This window comes from Paramisgurnus dabryanus, chromosome 5, assembly GCF_030506205.2.
Source record: "Paramisgurnus dabryanus chromosome 5, PD_genome_1.1, whole genome shotgun sequence".
NCBI classification, from domain to species: Eukaryota; Metazoa; Chordata; class Actinopteri; order Cypriniformes; family Cobitidae; genus Paramisgurnus; species Paramisgurnus dabryanus.
In genome coordinates, this window is record NC_133341.1 from 48,337,951 (window position 1) to 48,353,391 (window position 15,441).

General features: G+C 36.9%; 1 long non-coding RNA gene across 2 annotated transcripts in view; it reads left to right on the top strand.

The window, feature by feature from the left end:
• LOC135774447 (uncharacterized) overlaps positions 1–6,549 on the top strand; it is a 57,050-nt gene extending 50,501 nt beyond the window's left edge. Inside the window, exons 2-3 of one of the 2 annotated variants that reach the window (XR_010543687.2) lie at positions 2,174–2,214; positions 6,299–6,549. This is a non-coding gene — a long non-coding RNA (uncharacterized lncRNA). Of the gene's footprint in view, positions 1–2,173; positions 4,458–6,298 lie in introns of those variants that run through there. The other variant, XR_012336797.1, reaches the window with a different exon arrangement.
• The last annotated feature ends 8,892 nt before the right edge of the window (positions 6,550–15,441 follow it).

Sequence of the window (15,441 nt, forward strand, 5' to 3'; positions counted from 1 at the left end):
GCATCTTACACGGTATGTCCCACTAGATGCTTTTTTCAGTTGCACTATGCTTCCTGACAACAACAAGTTCTTGACATACCACAGCCGAACAGATGTACCTCGGCCAGAGTGGTGCCGGTGGAGCCACAGACCAGTGTGGTTCCAGTGGCGACGGGAACCAGGGCGGAGTTTGACCAGTGATTGGCCATCTTAGCTGGGACAGGGAACAGAAACAGCCATTTTGGCCAGGGCAAAAATCTCAGGGAGCTCAGGGATGGCCATCTTGGCCAGGACAGAATACAGAGCAATATCAGGGGAGATCTTGGCTGGGGCAGAGAGTTTACAAAGCTCTTAGGCGGCCATCTTGGCTGAGGAGAACTTGGAAACGGCACCTCTTGGCTAAGTCAAGGAGAAAATGGAACTTGGGAATGGCCATCTTGCTGGGATCAAGGAGCACATAGCACAAGACCACTGGACTTGGGACCACCGGAAAAAACACGTTTGGGACCACCAGAACACCAGCTTGGTGCACTCAGTGGAGACTTATGGGCATGTAGTGAGCTGGCTGTGGAGAGGAAGCTGCCACAAACATTGCCACCATTAACGTAGGTCACGCAGGCTACCTTTGTTCTAATCCATAACGAAAAAGTCTGACAAAGTCCAGGAGGGTGGTGCAATTTGCAATATCCAAAAATACATTGATGTGGTCCTCAAGGGCAAGAAGGTCCGCACCAGGGCTACTGCTGGATCATACAATGACTGACAAACGACAATTGAGACACAATGAGTTCAACTAATGAGTGACCTAGGCAACTGATAAAATGTGACCATGGAAATAATGAATGTGCATGGTGACTAACAAGGGGGAGGTACAATTGGGAATCATCAACAGCAAAGGAACAACACAGATTTCATAATAAGAGTTCAACACACAGAAACAGTACAACACAATGACATAACCACTCAGAACAACAAACAGCAAAACAACCCCTTGGCAATACACTGGCAACCACCTTTTCTTTGGAGGGTAGGTTGTCCAAAAGCAAGCATTTGTCATTTTTTTTTATACATTTTATATACAATCTTTGAAAGTAACATGCAAGTATGGGTTGATATAGAGTTCATTAAAATCACTTCACAGTTTTATTGTAAACTTTATATCTCGTGAACTACGGCACAGTATGGTCACTTCAGAAGAATTACTCAATGGCCATGGATTTGATTATGACAAGCAGGTTGTAATTATTCAAGCCACATTAAATAGCCTTTTATTCTGTGTTGTTTTTACTGGTAATACCAATGTCTTGGTACTATTAAGTGTAATAACCTGAACTATTCATGCTAAATAGTTTCTTTGAATCTGCACGAAGATCCCATTGGTTTCTCTTTTGACCTTTGGCTGATGAAAATCTACTTTTATGGAACACAACTCACATTTTTCCCTCAAAAGGGATGCATTAGCAAGTCACTCACAAGGTTTGACGTCAGCACTGTTCTAGCTGCTTGTGCTGGAATTAATAGTTCGATGTGGGAGTTGTAATGATGCCCAAAAATACCAAACATGCAGTGCTCAGTCTGTATTCGATTAGCACTGGCAAGCACCACTCACATCTATTGTCATAAATCTAACATTGATTTGTATAATTCACATATTCCCATTATTTATTCAGAATAAAAAAATATCTTGAATGATCACTGAAGGTCTGATTTTGCAAAGAAAAAGTATTTGCAAGATGGATTTTTGCCTAAAATTTCAATTCTTTGTTTGTATATCCACGTTGCGCACTAAAGACTGTGCATACTGTGACCTCACAATAATTTGAATGTGCAAAACATTCACAAGAAACCAGGCTGAAATCCTTTCTCTCAGTTAGAGGATCTTATGTCACATCAGCCCACATTTTAACGCCTAGCTGCTGGAACTTAGAACAACTGAGCCATTTCTGCTGGAAAATCACTAGTCTGTAACCATCACCCATAACCACATTAGAGTAAAACTGGGTCAAGCTTTCTTTTCAAGGATCAGACAGATCACTCTAATGTGCTTGCAATACTGCTGCTCTATTCTCCTAGGACTAAGTCAGCCACCCCCACCATAAAATACACTGTATCTCTGTCTCCTAACCCATACACATTCTGGAATCCGTGTATGTAAATCTGACTGCTGCCTTTCCTTTCTTTGCATTTTTACCAGAGCACTCCAGTGTGACTACAGGGTGAGCTGCCAGGTTGCTGGTGAGTTCACAAGGCAAGAAATCAGGAAGAAAGAGAAAAGCTCATCATTACTACCATATTTAACTTGTACACAGTACTGACTTATTAACACAATCTCACTGCAATTACTATTGCGTAACAATTTTTCCTAGCTTATTCGTATGAGTTTGCATGATCTCATTTGTTTGGTTTAGAGGTGTGTTCATTATTGCTTTTATTCTAATAATCATATGCCTTTGTATGATTTTAGGGATGCACCGATACCGATACTGGTATCGGGTATCGGCCTCGATAAAAGGCCTGGTATCGGTACTCGTTAAAAGTCCCCCGGTACCTGGAAACGATACCACGGTCTGAGAAATGTTTATGTTTGAGCGGTGTGTAAGGGGTTAATGCCTTTTGTGTTGTCCAAAGAGGCAGAGTTTACAACAAACTGGAAAACTAGTCCTTTGTTTTTTTGTTAAATTATATGACTAAAGCTGTTCTCGGTATCGGTATCGGCAAGTACTGAAATGCAAGTACTTGTACTCGTACTCGTATTCCAAAAAAGTGGTATCGGTGCATCCCTATATGATTTGTATGAAATGCAATAAGGCAGGACTGGATTTCAATATGTCCATGGAGATCTGACTGGATCATTTAAAGTTGGGTTGTTTTGCCAATTGCTAATCGCAGGGAGGAGATTTGCATTTTTGATGAAAGATTATGAGGGCCGTGAATTTTGTAAAAAAAATACCACAATATTCCAAAACAAATTAAAGTTTTTCCTTTTATTTTCATGGCGACTTTAAACAATGATTTGGGCCTGCTTTGCTGCATCAGGGCCTAGCCAGCTTGCAATCGTTGAGGGAAAGATAAATTCCCAAGTATATCAGACAATTCTTCAGGATAATGTGAGAATGTCTGTACGTCAGCTGAAACTGTGTAGAAGGTGGGTGATGCAACAGGACAATGACCCAAAACACAGAAGCAAGTCCACAACAGAATGGCTTCACAAAAAAAATCTGCCTTTTGGAGTGGCCAAGTCAAAGCCCAACCTTAACCCAATAGAGATGCTGTGGAATGACTTGAAGAGGGCCATACACATGAAACATCCAAAGAATATGTCAGAGCTAAAGTAGTTCTGCCTGGAAGAATGGGCTAAAATTCCAGGTGCCGGTCTGATCCACAGCTACAGGAAGCGCCACCCCCCACCGGCAGCAACGACCTCAACCAGTTATTAATTCTAATTGTTCACTTACCTTTTCACTGCCATTTTCAATGTTGAATGAGTGTGTTCAATATAGACATGAACTAATTTTTGTGTCATTATTTTTAGACACATTATGTTTGTCAATACCCTTATCTTAGATAAAGATCACATTTAATGACAAATTTATTGAGAAAACCATGAAATTCCAAAAGGTTTACATAATTTTTCTTGCCACTGTATCTTATTAAATTATATGAAATACACTAAATAAAAGAGAACTAAACATTATACATACAGGTACACTTACACAAGAGAACAAAAGTGCATGTGTTCAAACTCAGACACAGAACAAAGCACACTTACGTGGGACATCATTTTAGTTTTCATTTTAGTATATGCAGTGTATAAGATTGAAGGTCTATGAGATTTAGTATATGTGATTTTATGAGTGCAAGTGGTCTGTGGTCAGTCCAGTCACAGGGTACTGATGAGCCTGATGGCTTGGAAGAAGAAACTGTCATGCAATCTGACCATGTGGGCCCAAATATTTCTGTTATTACCTCCTGCCAGGTACCGTCAGAGTAAATAGTGCTCTCTTGACAATATCTAATAAGGAGCCATTAATGTTCAACAGAGAGTTGCTGTTATGTCCTCTCAAGTCAGCAGTTATCTCTTTCATCCATATTTAGGGACATGTTGTTGATTTTGCACCCCTCCATTAGCACTTCTTTTTGTATTCTAACATTTACTGATAAGACCCAGCACTGTTGTGTTTTTGGTGTATTGCCAGGTTTGGTTCAAAATGTGCATTGTTGTACAGTTGTGAGTCAACAAAGTGAATAGCAATGGACTGAGAACGCAGCCCTGCGGGGCCCCGTGCTTAATGCGGTCGTTCTGGAGAAACTGTTTCTGATTCGGACTTCTGTTCAGACCCATGCAGGGTCGCTTACAATTAGTCATGTAAGATAGACATGTGATTTATTTAACCCACAACAATCAAGATGGCGTCCTATGTTCTACATTGTTACATTATTGTGCCTGATTTCTGCTTTGATATTATTTTATATGTAAAATTATCCTGATAAATCCAGAAAATACAATTAACTGCAAATGTGCAAAATGATTTAAGATCGGTAAATTAAACATTTTGCGATTTCTATTTAAGTTTAAGCGTTATGCAAAACTATTGCAGAGGCTAGATGCCATTCCAGAAATACAGAATTTGTCTCAGTGTATTTCATGTCCAACTAAGAATAATGTATTCTGCAACTGAAGGTTTTGATAAAAAGTGTTTGCAGAGACAAAGTCATCTGCTCATGTGATCAGGGAACAACATGTTACAGCAGTTTTTTCCAACCCACTGACCACATGACTGTCTTCATTTATGTAAGTATCTATGATTTTAAATATATTTGTAAATTTACTATTCAGTTCTTTCAGGTTAAAATCTTTAAACAGAACTTCTATTTAAATAATGCTCATGACATTTTCCTCTGTAAATCCAGCCTAAAACTTAATTTATGAGAAAATCCAATACAAATCTTTCCCACTAAACCAAACAGGAGTATGTGTTAATAAAACAAAAGATAGTTTCTTTGTTTTAAACTTTTTGAAAAGTGGAAGTTACAGAATTATCATTTTGTGGATTTGAAGTAAAATTATGTCAAACTGACATTACCTGCAAACGTTTACTCGACAGCTTAAAAATAAATCATTTTTATTAGCTTTCTGTTGTGAATCTGGGTAAGATAAGGAGATATTTACATTTCATTTTATGATCATGGCCTAGTAAAGCTGCTGTCTTAACAGTCTATCCGTCTGAACTAACAAGCCAGGTTTATAATACGTAAATAATTGAAACGCTCACAAAGGTTTTGACAAAGAATATCCTCAGGCCTCGAATCAACAAAGTAGGCCTACTGCAGTTTTATCATTACCCAGAAAGCATCCAATATACAGTTAAGTTAAATTATTAAAGAGCCTTTTGAATAGCAGTTTCTTTTTACATTTTCTTTATTGATTTTGTGACATTATACTATTAATGTCATTATGTAAATGTGTAGGAAAGCAAAAATGTATTGCTGCTGCAACTAATATATAGCATTAGTAGAATTTGTGGTTGCTAAATTATTTAGTTCATGCACCATTTTTTGCAGCAAGATAAGCACAAGATCTAGACATAAAAATAACTTACTGATTAGTTTGGTCTTTGCACAGTGAGTGTGTCGTAAGATCTTTCTTTTGAAATCGCGGTTGAGGACAAGTGAGGTGTGATTAAAAGAAATACAACTTAGAAAGGTGAAACAGAGGACAATATAAATCTTAGGGCTTATCTTTTAGGGTTTAGTTTTATCCTTAAGCTTTAGTTTTCTCTCTGATAGAACATTAATACTGCCAACAGCAACATTTTATTATTTAGAGGGTGCTCTTGCATGGCCTAGGATACTTTGGCTCATATATTTTTTCAAGGAGTATACAATACAAGTATATGGTGTTATACACCCATTAATGCAGCATGAAGTTAATACAAAAACAAGTTGAAATGGTTTAACTTATATTTTTATGTTACTTTAACTTTTAACAAATTATGTTGATTTGACAAAAATGCTGAATTTTTTTACAGTATACATTTATTTTAAAACATGTGAACTTTTAAAACATGTGAACTTATATTAGGTCTTGTAGGAGGATTGTATAATATTGGGTTACTGGAATAGCAAATTCTATTAATGTTTCATAATCCTGTTAAAACAGTTAACATTTATTTATAATTTTTTTGCATCGTTTGCATTCATGATTTCCTTTTACCTACTCCATACAGTACATGATTAAAAAGAGTTACAGTTATTTAAATCATAGTGGCCACGGTTATTTAAATCAATCAAAGATGCAAAGTCTCTTCTCCCTTCACAGTTGCCAGTGAAAACTGTGGGCAGCACAACAGACAGAAGATTTATCAGCCATTGCTTGAACCAGACTGCTGCCTCCCAAAGACTCTTTTCATACAGAGCGCCTCACAGTCTGAGCTCACTGCGGGTCTCTTTCAAAACACTGTACCTTCCAACTATGAGGGATTTTCACGCCTGACAACAGTGATATTTGGTTCAAGCATGTTAGCGCTGCAGACTTTGGATCATAATTAATTTTTAAGAGGAACCCCATTATGGTGTCACAAATACTTTATTTAGAACAAAATATATAAAAGTTCTTCACTTTATTATACTAAGTCAAATAAATAATGGTGTTTTCTTATTTTTGCAGTTGCATTACTTTTATTAAAATTGATATTTTATTCTGCAATGCTAATTGAGATTTCATGTTGCTCTCGTAGTAAAACATTTGACATTCCAAATTATATGTTTACAAAATGTTATGTATAACAAAATGTGAGTACCTATAAAAACTTTAATAATTACATCAATAATGTAGCTACAGTTTAAAAATTATTTAGTGGCAATTACTAACATTTGGCTGGAATATACATTCTCCTTATAGTGTGCAATGTAATCTTTATCAAGATTAGTCTGGATGCTTTAAAAAAAAGCGGTTTCCCATATTTTCTCACATAAATGTCATCACATGATATATTCTTCACTATATTAGGTTGACAACCGAGATGTAGTCTTGCTAGAAGGAGGGTAACTGATCTTCTTACCGTTTCATTCCCCTAACGTCTGTGAGTGGGAACACTGACATGCATGAATTATGAAGCTCGAGAAAGCTTTGGAATGCATGTAGTTGCTCAGTAAAGCAATGAGGGATGAAACATTAAATAAAGAAATAGAAAGTGGGGCATGGCATGAAGAGGAGTGTGTCTTTCTCTCTCTTGCAGCATTGTTTAAATAAGCGTTGGTGGGTGATGCATTTCACAGACCCCTCTTATGTCACTGGGTATTATGGGATATAGACTGTGTGAGAATTCTCAGCTTGCTCACAAAAGTGGGAGAATCGGTGAATGGGACGCAATATGAAAAGAAAGAGTCAAAGAGCTTTTCGCTACAGCAGTGGAATAAGCAGCAAATGGGCCAGATTAATGGTTTTAGGGGCCCGGTTTGGTACAAAGTAAAAAAAAAAGGTAAATTAGACATTCACAGTGTGGGCATATAGAAAGACATTCTTTTGCTTACCTGCAGCATTCCTTTAATCGCAGAGAGAGAAAGAAAAACAAAAGTGCAGAAGGTTCTTACTACGCTTGAGGGCATACACAGAACTTCATTTTCAATACTTGGAACTCATTAATTTAGAATACAGAAGCTATACTTTACTTATGCAATGTGTCATATTTACACAAGCTATGCACTTATGTACCTTGTACATAGCAAAAGGTTGCTCAGTTCATTGAAGACTTTCTACAATGAATATTATTATGGCTTTTAAAGAGGTTCTCATTGCCCCATTTTAATACTTAATTGTTTTATTTAAGGTAGCAATTAGACTTAATATTTTAGTTTTAAGGGGTTAAAATTGGGATTTTGTGACTTTATGGAAAAACCTTAATGCATGAAAGAATAACTTAGGTTAAGCTTCAAAATTCGAAAATGTCAGAATCATGTTGTCCAGCTACACAATTTGAATTTTATGCAACGGACTGGGTTAAAAGAGCCTAGTTCCTACCCTACCTAGTAGAATGTGGGAGATTGATTTTCTTGTCACTCGAATCCCTTCTTTAATCACAGATTTTTTTTGCTTCATTTTATCGTCCCTCAGGCAATACTTTGAACTTAAACTTCTTAGAAATGTAACAACTCACATACCCCCAATAATCTGCATCATTTTTCATGTTCATAGCACAAAGGTAACGCTGTTTCCCTTATAGCTGACCCCAATCTCAGGAATTACTTTACTCCTTAAAGATAGTATCAAGGCTTCATGGTACGTGGGTGTCCCACTCACCACTTATGTCTTTGAGCGTTAGTTGGTGGTCTGTGAGGACCTCTGCTTTGATATCCATATTTGATTAGCATGATAATGTCCATTGCCGCCCGCACAGAGATTCCTGTTTGGTGGCCCCAAGTTTTATGGTACGGTCACACACAGGTTTAAAGCTTTAGCATAACTTATTTCGGGGTTGTGTTTGGCAAGACTAGCTGATGAACCTAATCAAAACTGGTTAAGCTTCAGAACAGTACCACTACCCTGAATCTTGTTAAATGTTCACTATTTTGTGGATAGTACTTGAGTGTCAAACATGCATAGTCTGAATTTTTATATACTGCTTTGTGGTCTTGTACAGGCATTAATAATAACAAATTGTTGGTGCCTTATAACTCCTAAGCGCCAAGAGCAACAGTCTGCGGACAGAATTGATTTGCTTTGCTTTCAGCCTCAGATGATGATGAGTGGATCTGGGAAGGGGTTATTCAGCCTGCAAAGCATGGGAACTTTCCAGTCTGCACGTAAAGTTGGCAAATTTGTATAAATTCGTAAGTGAATCGTACCAAAACATACGATTAACTTAAAAAACAATAAAGAAACCTCACCCCTAACCCCAACGTCACAGGGGCAAAAGGAAATCATCCTAAATGTACTAATGTGGTTGTACGAAAACGCACAAATTTCTATAAGATAGCATTGGAAATTTCTTATAGGTAGAATATTAGTCATAACATCCTAAAATAGAATAGTGGAACACACAAAAAGGAAAAAAGGTAAAGAATTTTCATGTCTATAGTGATCAAGTTATGTTAAGTTCCTACACAAACCCAATAAAGCACCATCAAAGCACCATCCTCAACAGCAGGGGCGTCATGCACCAATTTTTTTTAAGGGGGCACAGTGTGCAAAGCTCACAGAAATTTGTGCATACACATACATCAAACGATTTATATTATAGAGCTTTCAGTCTTTTCCATGGCACTTATATTTATAACATTCTGAGCGCCCCTGCCTTAATGCAAAAACCTCCAAAATAAAAGTGTTGACCAACTTTATATCAAACACTATTCAATCGGATTAATGACATATTGGCATAATATTTACATCTGAAACGGCATGTTTTGTTTATTTACGTTTTGTTTAATGACTCGTTTAATTGTGTCATTTATGCATTTTGCACAACTACTGCATTATCCTATGAAATTAATGTCATTTTAAATCCATAAAGTATATAAACAATGAAAATTACATAAGATATAGCCACGTGATTGATTAATGTTCAATAATGATTTAAAAAAATATGTTTAGATAACATTTTTAGAGGAACGGATTTTGCATTAAATTTTACTTGTGAGCATGTGTGATTCCGCGCCCCGTGAATTCTGGCGAACTTTGGCTTTGTGCCAAGAAGACGAGTCTAGAAATCTATACTCGAGTCGGTCACATTTTAAACCATACATTTCTACACAGAGGAGGTTAACTGCACATTACCGTACTGGGGTTTGGAAATGTTGTGAGCGTTTCTTACACGCTTTAATTCCTCAGATAGCCAAATGCAGCAGCAGCAACAGCAAAGCTCGTGAGCGCACTCAGACGCTGACGTCTGCGGCTGCGCCGACAGTAGCGCCTGCCGCCAGAATAAAGTAATGTATGTAACACCATAGATATGTAAATAAAGGCTAGATGGCTCGTCCGCGCTGATGGCCAATTGAGTGGAACGTCCGCATTTTGGCGGCCATCTTAGGACAGGGCGCTCGCTCACTCGTAGCATTGAGTTTTAATGATGCAGGTACTTTTAAATGACCATAACTTGCTTAATTTTTTACCGATTTTCAAACGGATTGGTTTGTTATAAACGTCAAAGATGTACCTATGACACTGAACACGTATACTAAAAATAAATAAAAAATTCATGAAACATGTTAAAGCATCCAGAATTATAGCCACGTTAATAACGTTTGTAAAAAACCAAACCGTTTTTAAATCCGTCAAGAATTCAGCAAGTTACGAGCATTTTAGTTGGCGTATGTCACTCACCTTCCGTCCACAGCAGCAGGGAGCAGCACTATGGCAGCACTGACCTAAGATGGCCGCCAAGTGACGACACAGCTGACTCCGCCTTGAGCCATCTAGCCTTTATATACATATCTATGTGTAACACGACCAAAACACTATCAAAATGCAAAAATCTCTTTAAAGTGACACGGATGCAGCACAAAATGTATAATTTGGGCATTTTAAACAGATTAAAAGAAAGTAACAGATTAATGGACTATTTTTTGATTTTGAGATTGCATGCAAAATCCATTTGGGTCAATGGGCATGACGCCTCCGCTCAACAGTCCTCCATTTTTCGTGCAAATTGTTCTTTAAAATTTAATTTATTATCACTACAGACCGTGAAGTCGCACACAGAAAACTGCAATGAGTGTAAATGTCTTTGCAGATGGTAGAACAGGAAGGAAAAATTAAACCTTCATAGATCTCCTGATGCCGCAGATAACCAAAAAGGGGCTTTTCTTTTTTGATTCTGAGACATGTTTGATCTTGCCTTAAAGCCCTGAGGCACATTTCAAGCTCCAGAGTGTGTTCATTTGCAGTGTACACATGTTTAGTATAAAAGGCTTTTGTTAGCATTATGCAATAAAAAATCCTTAACCATATTTAATGTCTGTGCAATAGTCTCCATCGCAATGCCAGTGCACTTTGGGTCCCAATGAATTGCTATGAGGTTTCTTAAAGTTTTTTTTTTGTGCATTGCTGTTTGGTTGCATAAATTAATAAAGTAGCATACACACAACATAATTCAGATGGTAGTACAACGATTAATAAAGCTTATAAACAGAAAAAATTCAAATTGGTATGAAAACATCTCTAAGTTCTCACTGATGCTTGTAGGCAATTTATAGGCAAATTATTATGCTAAATACTGACCTGCAGGTATGTCTGTTCAAATATAAGGTGCAGGCTGTATGTGAATGTTGTTGCTCAAGTTCTGTGAACTACAATAAACTTATCGCTATCTAATATTGCGTAATTCATCTCAGTAAGAGGGCATGAGCAGGTGAAAACTCAAGCAAAGCATGCATTTTAGAACAAATTGTTCCTTAAGACATAAACAGCATTATGTCTGGATTTGCAATGTTGAATTCAAAGCCTGCAGTTTTATGCTGGAACACAGCCAATGTCAGCACACTTCCATTAGAGAGAAAGCTGTACTCGCTTTGTTTGCTTCTGATTGCTCAAATGTCGTAAAGAGTTGGGTAATTTATGGTCATACAATGTAAGTGGAGAATAGTCCCTAACTGTGCACTGTATTTAAGAAGCTTTGAGTTCATAGAGAACAGAACAGATCTAAAGATATAAAACACATATTCTGAATTCTTTTCTTTTTTTTAAATAGCACTTTGTCAGAATCATTAACTTAAATCCCTAATCCAATGTATTAAGCTTCCAAATGTAACTTGTCTCGCATCATTTGTGCTAGTCATAAATCAAAATGTGAATGAGAGACATTTATAGATGTTGAATTTATGCTCATATATGCTTATAGGCTCCAAACATAAAGCTTGTTTGATGAAACTTTATGATTATAAAAATGTAAAGCAGCATTTTTTACAGTGCAGACCTTCTATGACGAATGTGGCTATTAAATGTAATATGTTAATTCATCAGTGTTAATGAAAAGCACTAAATTTGGTAAGAACTGATCGAAACATTGTGGAACTAGATACTGTACATCCATTGCAACTTCAGAATCCAGATTGCTTTCAATCATTGAGGAATTCAGTCACATCTCTATGCGACAACTTAACAGTATATGGGTCACACACAGCACAACATTCAAGCTATTGCTAAACACAAAGTACTAAATGGCTAAAGAAGTAAAAGTGTGATGAAACGGCAGACCCAATGGCCAATGCATGAACACACTAGCCAACTAATTGGATTTGACAACCAGTTTTGCTTTTAAATTTTTTTTGACCCAAATGGTTTACATAACACTTCACTGAAGTAAATGACAATATTACTAGCACTGCAATGCGACACTATCGAGCCACTACTGTATATATCTGCACAAGCAAAAAAAAGATTTTTTTTAGGAGTTTAAGACATAATAACAGCTTGCAGATGATAATAAAGTTGAAGAGAAAAAAAGAAAAATAGCACTTTTTAGGTATTTATAAAGGCACTTCACAGCTGAAAGTTACTTGTAATCCTCCATATGTGTATCATATATAATCATAAAGGTGCCCTTATGATTATGATACACATATGGAGGATTACAATTCCTTATAGTTTACATTTTGTCTTTCTTTATAGTATTGTATAATCAAACTAATGGTTTACATTTATATTATTACAATTCTAGCTGCAGTCCTACTATAAACATTATTTAGCTAAGAATCATGCTCATATCCTGAATGGTTTGAGCCCTCTCAGTATTTCTTTGGATGGTAGGCTACTCACAACAGGGGATTTCTGCAAGTTAACCTCCCCCATGATCAGGCCACCCACATTTGGCGTCATGTGCCTGGGACTGGCCATTCTAAAAGAGTCCTGTGTACTCCATATTGAATCCTGACTGACAGGAATTAATAGAACACAGGAAACAGGCCCTTATTTGAATATGACCACTAAACCTCAAAATGTTATAGATTTTGTGAACATTCACAAACTGCATTCTTGATAATTAAAAAATAAAAATAAACAGAAGAAAAAAATAGAGATTTTTATTTGAGCTTTTCATACCAACAGCATTTTATCTTTCTCAAGATTATACATATTAGTGGATTAAGCTATAGTTATTGTTATATAATTGTATTTTCATGGAATAAAGAATAAATCAGGTGATAAGATAACGTTACTTTGTTTCACAGATACATTATGGTACATTAAGAGTTATTGCACTTTAATTCAATTTAGTGTCTCTTCTGTTCCTTGAAATGCAATACTGTGTTTTTTATGAGAGAAATGTGACTAAATGAAAATGAATGTGTCCCACTTTTTTGCCGTATCACTGCTTGATAATGTCCTCCAATAGTATAGTGCATAAAAACACTGAGGACTTTTCTGACCTATTCTGAGAAGCCCAGTGTTTTAATACTGAGAAACAGGGTGACTGAAAGAAATTCTGCTTGATTTAATTAGGCAAACGGAACAGGCTGCATGTAGACATCATGAATGACCTCAATAGGTACGTTTACGTGCAACCAAATAATCCACTTGTAATCGTATTGATGCCTCAATCGGATTGAAAAGCCGTCATGTAAACACTTTAATCAATACGATTGAGGATGATCGGATGCAAATTTTGATCATATTGAAGGGGGTATACTCCGATCTGTGATTCGATCAGCAGGAGAAAAGAATGCATGTAAACGCGTGAATCGTAGTATTTTCTCAATCGGAGGATTAAGTAGTCATTGGGATGCTTTTGGGCTAGTTTTGAACGTCCTTTCGGATGGTTTTGATACGCGAATCTGGCAACCCTGGCTGTGCACTTGCGCAGACTTTTGGTTTGGATTCTATATAATGTACACAGGGTTTCCCGCAGCACTTTTCTAACTAGGTCGTCCAAAAAAAAAATTCCACCAAACGCCACATGGCCGAAATGAGAGAAAGACATGGTCTGTCACTGTCTGAAGGATAACTAGCATGTTGATAAAACATTTAATTCATTAATAATCTAGTATGTGTTCATTTTCTGTCATAGTTTTTTTCAAAATTGAGTTTTATTTGAGTGTTTTAAATTAAAATATTTTTGATTGCCACGCCCCCGGCCCGCCCACCTGCACAACCTTAACTAACACATTTTCTGCGGGAAACCCTGGTACATGTAAACGAACATTTAAATCAGATTGCAATGTTTAGGGTCCATGTAAACTGCATCGTCGTAACCTTCAATCGTATTAAATTCAGTCGGATTGACAAAATTTTGTGCATGTAAAAATAGCCAATGTACGTCCTTTCGGATGGTTTTGATACGCGAATCTGGCAACCCTGGCTGTGCACTTGCGCAGACTTTTGGTTCGGATTCTATATTATGTACATGTAAACGAACATTTAAATCAGATTGAAATGTTTAGAGTACATGTAACTGCATCGTTGTAACCTTCAATCTTATTAAATTCAGTCGGATTGACAAAATTTTGTGCATGTAAAAATAGCCAATGTAGCATATAAGTTAACCAAATCCACAGAAAATGGGATTGTTGTTGTAAATGGCCAAAATTATGATACTGATATAGCCTATATGTTTCTCAATCACATGCAAATAAACAAGCAAAACAAGCACAGCAAGGCCAGTACTTTTACTTATTTATCAAAAACAAAAATAAAGGTAAGCGTCATTTGTCAATCAATATATGTAATTCAATTAAATTTTAACACTATAACACTTTTCCCAGCATACATTATTTTTAAAAGTACCATTGATAAAAACATTTTAGTACCGGGCCGATCCCCCAAAAAATAAATATTATTTAATTATGTTTATTTTATATACCTGCAAGCTATACAAATAGTATTTGCAAGACAAATGTGTTTATATTCTCCCCAAAATGTAAGTTCACATGAATCTCTTAAAAATAAAGGTGCTTCACAATGCCATATATCTTTTGGTCTAAATGGTTTAAGAACCTTTAACATCCGAAGAACCTATTTGTTTTACAGAAGGTTATTTATGGTGAGAAAAGGTTCTTTAGAATATAGTACAGTGATAACAACTGCCGCTTTAAAGCAGCCCATCACAGAGGGCATCAAAAAGAGTGCAGCAAGAAGTACAAGTACCCATCAATTCAGTTTTTATTAGTTAACAACTATTAGGGAAAACACATCCACTGTGCAAAATATATAACTCCACCATGTGTTTTGTTTCATCGTATGGCCGCCATCGTATGACTCCACTCAACCACTCAAGTTTGGGCAGGCGCTTGACATGTGTTCGACTTCATGTGGTGCTGTGACGACTGGTCTGACTGTGACATCGAAGTACCGCGAGAGTTATTAGAAATGTCTGCTGTCGAATCGCTCTCGCGGTACTGTGATGGCAATTGGTCTTCACAGCGCCGCATGAAGTCGAATTCCACTTCTTTTAACTAAAAGGGGCGGAGCGTGAAGGGGACTGGTGGTGACGTACGCGAATGGGCGTGTTTTGTATTTGCTGTGCCTGCCAGAGG